This window comes from Puntigrus tetrazona, chromosome 2 (assembly GCF_018831695.1).
Source record: "Puntigrus tetrazona isolate hp1 chromosome 2, ASM1883169v1, whole genome shotgun sequence".
Lineage (NCBI taxonomy): Eukaryota > Metazoa > Chordata > Actinopteri > Cypriniformes > Cyprinidae > Puntigrus > Puntigrus tetrazona.
This window is the reverse complement of record NC_056700.1, coordinates 6,178,612-6,185,687: the sequence shown is the minus strand read 5'-3', so window position 1 is coordinate 6,185,687 and position 7,076 is coordinate 6,178,612.

Genomic DNA, 7,076 nt, shown 5'->3' with positions numbered 1-7,076 from the left:
TACCAGTGAACCATGGTTTGTTGTTGTTATAAGTTAAATAAGTCCTGGTAGGAATGCATATGTCCTCACAGAAACTGATATATGATGTTACCGCTTTCTGTGGCAGCAGCTTCAAAGACAGTCCCAAAGGTGAGAGAGAAACAGGTTTGTAAGTTTGTCTCTGTTTCGTTAGTCCATTGTTTTACAATCCTAAGCACAGGTATAGCTGTTTTCAGCTTTTATCTGTAGGTCGTTATGAGATGGACCAAGCAGTAAACAGGAGCTCCCAAAGCAGCTCGTTGGACAGACTGATGAGTCACGTGACCAAAAAGGATGACGAAAGTCCCTTAAGCAAAACATGCTTTAGCGTTAAGAAGAGTTTAAAAGACTAATAACTCTGAAAAAAGGAAACCTCATTTCAGAGAACAGCACGCTCATTTACCAGTGAACCATGGTTTGTTGTTGTTATAAGTTAAATAAGTCCTGGTAGGAATGTATATGTCCTCACAGAAACTGATATATGATGTTACCGCTTTCTGTGGCAGCAGCTTCAAAGACAGTCCCAAAGGTGAGAGAGAAACAGGTTTGTAAGTTTGTCTCTGTTTCTGTTAGTCCATTGTTTTACAAGCCTAAGCACAGGTATAGCTGTTTTCAGCTTTTATCTGTAGGTCGTTATTGAGATGGACCAAGCAGTAAACAGGAGCTCCCAAAGCAGCTCGTTGGACAGACTGATGAGTCACGTGACCGAAAAGGAAAACAAAAGTTCCTTAAGCAAAACATGCTTTAGCGTTAAGAAGAGTTTTAAAGACTAATAATTCTGAAATAATGGAAACCTTTTTATTTAATTGGTCGGGAATCGACACGGTTTCCCGTGGTGGCAGGCGCAGAATTCTTCCAGTCTCTATCGGGAAGGTAATATTGACCAATGCTAATTAAAAAAACACAAGGACATTCGCAGGTATTTTATGAGTAGAACTTAATTTCAGGTTCAATTTTAAGGATAGCTAAACCAGGTTGTGTTCTCGTCCGCCACTGCATAGTCAATGCTTCTACCAGCATTGGAATCGAACCGAATCGAACCCGGTCTACCGCGTGGCAGGCGAGAATTCTACCACTGAACCACCGAGGACCGCCTGGTGGGCGGGGTGTGCCATTGTGCTAGAGTCAAACCCTGAAAGACACTCAGTTCAGTCTGTGTATTTTGGGAAGCGAACCCCGTTGGAGAACAGCACGCCATTTACCAGTGAACCATGGTTTGTCGTTGTTATAAGTTAAATAAGTCCTGGTAGGAATGCATATGTCCTCACAGAAACTGATATATGATGTTACCGCTTTCTGTGGCAGCAGCTTCAAAGACAGTCCCAAAGGTGAGAGAGAAACAGGTTTGTAAGTTTGTCTCTGTTTGTTAGTCCATTGTTTTACAATCCTAAGCACAGGTATAGCTGTTTTCAGCTTTTATCTGTAGGTCGTTGTGAGATGGACCAAGCAGTAAACAGGAGCTCCCAAAGCAGCTCGTTGGACAGACTGATGAGTCACGTGACCAAAAAGGATGACGAAAGTCCCTTAAGCAAAACATGCTTTAGCGTTAAGAAGAGTTTAAAAGACTAATAACTCTGAAAAAGGAAACCTCATTTCAGAGAACAGCACGCCATTTACCAGTGAACCATGGTTTGTTGTTGTTATAAGTTAAATAAGTCCTGGTAGGAATGCATATGTCCTCACAGAAACTGATATATGATGTTACCGCTTCTGTGGCAGCAGCTTCAAAGACAGTCCCAAAGGTGAGAGAGAAACAGGTTTGTAAGTTTGTCTCTGTTTCTGTTAGTCCATTGTTTTACAATCCTAAGCACAGGTATAGCTGTTTTCAGCTTTTATCTGTAGGTCGTTATGAGATGGACCAAGCAGTAAACAGGAGCTCCCAAAGCAGCTCGTTGGACAGACTGATGAGTCACGTGACCAAAAAGGAAACAAAAGTCCCTAAGCAAAACATGCTTTAGCGTTAAGAAGAGTTTAAAGACTAATAACTCTGAAAAAAGGAAACCTCATTTCAGAGAACAGCACGCCATTTACCAGTGAACCATGGTTTGTTGTTGTTATAAGTTAAATAAGTCCTGGTAGGAATGCATATGTCCTCACAGAAACTGATATATGATGTTACCGCTTCTGTGGCAGCAGCTTCAAAGACAGTCCCAAAGGTGAGAGAGAAACAGGTTTGTAAGTTTGTCTCTGTTTCGTTAGTCCATTGTTTTACAAGCCTAAGCACAGGTATAGCTGTTTTCAGCTTTTATCTGTAGGTCGTTATGAGATGGACCAAGCAGTAAACAGGAGCTCCCAAAGCAGCTCGTTGGACAGACTGATGAGTCACGTGACCAAAAAAGGAAAACAAAAGTTCCTTAAGCAAAACATGCTTTAGCGTTAAGAAGAGTTTTAAAGACTAATAATTCTGAAATAATGGAAACCTTTTTATTTAATTGGCCGGGAATCGACACGGGTTTCCCGTGGTGGCAGGCGAGAATTCTTCCAGTCTCTATCGGGAAGGTAATATTGACCAATGCTAATAAAAAAAAAAAAACACAAGGACATTCGCAGGTATTTTATGAGTAGAACTTAATTTCAGGTTCAATTTTAAGGATAGCTAAACCAGGTTGTGTTCTCGTCCGCCACTGCATAGTCAATGCTTCTACCAGCATTGGCCGGGAATCGAACCCGAATCTACCGGTCGTGGCAGGCAGGAGAATTCTACCACTGAACCACCAAGGACCGCCTGGTGGGCGGGGTGTGCCATTGTGCTAGAGTCAAACCCTGAAAGACACTCAGTTCAGTCTGTGTATTTTGGGAAGCGAACCCCGTTGGAGAACAGCACGCCATTTACCAGTGAACCATGGTTTGTCGTTGTTATAAGTTAAATGAGTCCTGGTAGGAATGCATATGTCCTCACAGAAACTGATATATGATGTTACCGTTTCTGTGGCAGCAGCTTCAAAGACAGTCCCAAAGGTGAGAGAGAAACAGGTTTGTAAGTTTGTCTCTGTTTCTGTTAGTCCATTGTTTTACAATCCTAAGCACAGGTATAGCTGTTTTCAGCTTTTATCTGTAGGTCGTTGTGAGATGGACCAAGCAGTAAACAGGAGCTCCCAAAGCAGCTCGTTGGACAGACTGATGAGTCACGTGACCAAAAAGGATGACGAAAGTCCCTTAAGCAAAACATGCTTTAGCGTTAAGAAGAGTTTAAAGACTAATAACTCTGAAAAAGGAAACCTCATTTCAGAGAACAGCACGCCATTTACCAGTGAACCATGGTTTGTTGTTGTTATAAGTTAAATAAGTCCTGGTAGGAATGCATATGTCCTCACAGAAACTGATATATGATGTTACCGCTTCTGTGGCAGCAGCTTCAAAGACAGTCCCAAAGGTGAGAGAGAAACAGGTTTGTAAGTTTGTCTCTGTTTTGTTAGTCCATTGTTTTACAATCCTAAGCACAGGTATAGCTGTTTTCAGCTTTTATCTGTAGGTCGTTATGAGATGGACCAAGCAGTAAACAGGAGCTCCCAAAGCAGCTCGTTGGACAGACTGATGAGTCACGTGACCAAAAAGGATGACGAAAGTCCCTTAAGCAAAACATGTTTTAGCGTTAAGAAGAGTTTAAAGACTAATAACTCTGAAAAAGGAAACCTCATTTCAGAGAACAGCACGCCATTTACCAGTGAACCATGGTTTGTTGTTGTTATAAGTTAAATAAGTCCTGGTAGGAATGCATATGTCCTCACAGAAACTGATATATGATGTTACCGCTTCTGTGGCAGCAGCTTCAAAGACAGTCCCAAAGGTGAGAGAGAAACAGGTTTGTAAGTTTGTCTCTGTTTTGTTAGTCCATTGTTTTACAAGCCTAAGCACAGGTATAGCTGTTTTCAGCTTTTATCTGTAGGTCGTTATGAGATGGACCAAGCAGTAAACAGGAGCTCCCAAAGCAGCTCGTTGGACAGACTGATGAGTCACGTGACCTGAAAAAGGAAAACAAAAGTTCCTTAAGCAAAACATGCTTTAGCGTTAAGAAGAGTTTTAAAGACTAATAATTCTGAAATAATGGAAACCTTTTTATTTAATTGGCTGGAATCGACACGGGTTTCCCGTGGTGGCAGGCGCAGAATTCTTCCAGTCTCTATCGGGAAGGTAATATTGACCAATGCTAATTAAAAAAACACAAGGACATTCGCAGGTATTTTATGAGTAGAACTTAATTTCAGGTTCAATTTTAAGGATAGCTAAACCAGGTTGTGTTCTCGTCCGCCACTGCATAGTCAATGCTTCTACCAGCATTGGCCGAATCGAACCCGGTCTACCGCGTGGCAGGCGAGAATTCTACCACTGAACCACCGAGGACCGCCTGGTGGGCGGGTGTGCCATTGTGCTAGAGTCAAACCCCTGAAAGACACTCAGTTCAGTCTGTGTATTTTGGGAGCGAAACCCGTTGGAGAACAGCACGCCATTTACCAGTGAACCATGGTTTGTCGTTGTTATAAGTTAAATAAGTCCTGGTAGGAATGCATATGTCCTCACAGAAACTGATATATGATGTTACCGTTTCTGTGGCAGCAGCTTCAAAGACAGTCCCAAAGGTGAGAGAGAAACAGGTTTGTAAGTTTGTCTCTGTTTTTGTTAGTCCATTGTTTTACAATCCTAAGCACAGGTATAGCTGTTTTCAGCTTTTATCTGTAGGTCGTTATGAGATGGACCAAGCAGTAAACAGGAGCTCCCAAAGCAGCTCGTTGGACAGACTGATGAGTCACGTGACCAAAAAGGATGACGAAAGTCCCTTTACAAAACATGCTTTAGCGTTAAGAAGAGTTTAAAAGACTAATAACTCTGAAAAAGGAAACCTCATTTCAGAGAACAGCACGCCATTTACCAGTGAACCATGGTTTGTTGTTGTTATAAGTTAAATAAGTCCTGGTAGGAATGCATATGTCCTCACAGAAACTGATATATGATGTTACCGCTTTCTGTGGCAGCAGCTTCAAAGACAGTCCCAAAGGTGAGAGAGAAACAGGTTTGTAAGTTTGTCTCTGTTTCTGTTAGTCCATTGTTTTACAAGCCTAAGCACAGGTATAGCTGTTTTCAGCTTTTATCTGTAGGTCGTTATGAGATGGACCAAGAGTAAACAGGAGCTCCCAAAGCAGCTCGTTGGACAGACTGATGAGTCACGTGACCTGAAAAGGAAAACAAAAGTTCCTTAGCAAAACATGCTTTAGCGTTAAGAAGAGTTTTAAAGACTAATAATTCTGAAATAATGGAAACCTTTTTATTTAATTGGTCGGGAATCGGACACGGTTTCCGTGTGGCAGGCGAGAATTCTTCCAGTCTCTATCGGGAAGGTAATATTGACCAATGCTAATAAAAAAAAACACAAGGACATTCGCAGGTATTTTATGAGTAGAACTTAATTTCAGGTTCAATTTTAAGGATAGCTAAACCAGGTTGTGTTCTCGTCCGCCACTGCATAGTCAATGCTTCTACCAGCATTGGCCGAATCGAACCGGAATCGAACCCGGTCTACCGCGTGGCAGGCGAGAATTCTACCACTGAACCACCGAGGACCGCCTGGTGGGCGGGTGTGCCATTGTGCTAGAGTCAAACCCTGAAAGACACTCAGTTCAGTCTGTGTATTTTGGGAAGCGAACCCTGTTGAGAACAGCACGCTCATTTACCAGTGAACCATGGTTTGTCGTTGTTATAAGTTAAATGAGTCCTGGTAGGAATGCATATGTCCTCACAGAAACTGATATATGATGTTACCGCTTCTGTGGCAGCAGCTTCAAAGACAGTCCCAAAGGTGAGAGAGAAACAGGTTTGTAAGTTTGTCTCTGTTTCGTTAGTCCATTGTTTTACAATCCTAAGCACAGGTATAGCTGTTTTCAGCTTTTATCTGTAGGTCGTTATGAGATGGACCAAGCAGTAAACAGGAGCTCCCAAAGCAGCTCGTTGGACAGACTGATGAGTCACGTGACCAAAAAGGATGACGAAAGTCCCTTAAGCAAAACATGCTTTAGCGTTAAGAAGAGTTTAAAGACTAATAACTCTGAAAAAAGGAAACCTCATTTCAGAGAACAGCACGCCATTTACCAGTGAACCATGGTTTGTTGTTGTTATAAGTTAAATAAGTCCTGGTAGGAATGCATATGTCCTCACAGAAACTGATATATGATGTTACCGCTTTCTGTGGCAGCAGCTTCAAAGACAGTCCCAAAGGTGAGAGAGAAACAGGTTTGTAAGTTTGTCTCTGTTTCTGTTAGTCCATTGTTTTACAATCCTAAGCACAGGTATAGCTGTTTTCAGCTTTTATCTGTAGGTCGTTATGAGATGGACCAAGCAGTAAACAGGAGCTCCCAAAGCAGCTCGTTGGACAGACTGATGAGTCACGTGACCAAAAAGGATGACGAAAGTCCCTTACAAAACATGCTTTAGCGTTAAGAAGAGTTTAAAAGACTAATAACTCTGAAAAAAGGAAACCTCATTTCAGAGAACAGCACGCTCATTTACCAGTGAACCATGGTTTGTTGTTGTTATAAGTTAAATAAGTCCTGGTAGGAATGCATATGTCCTCACAGAAACTGATATATGATGTTACCGCTTCTGTGGCAGCAGCTTCAAAGACAGTCCCAAAGGTGAGAGAGAAACAGGTTTGTAAATTTGTCTCTGTTTCGTTAGTTCATTGTTTTGCAATCCTAAGCACAGGTATAGCTGTTTTCAGCTTTTATCTATAGGTCGTTATGAGATGGACCAAGCAGTAAACAGGAGCTCCCAAAGCAGCTCGTTGGACAGACTGATGAGTCACGTGACCGAAAAGGAAAACAAAAGTTCCTTACAAAACATGCTTTAGCGTTAAGAAGAGTTTTAAAGACTAATAATTCTGAAATAATGGAAACCTTTTTATTTAATTGGACGGGAATCGACACGGTTTCCCGTGGTGGCAGGCGCAGAATTCTTCCAGTCTCTATCGGGAAGGTAATATTGACCAATGCTAATTAAAAAAAAACACAAGGACATTCGCAGGTATTTTATGAGTAGAACTTAATTTCAGGTTCAATTTTAAGGATAGC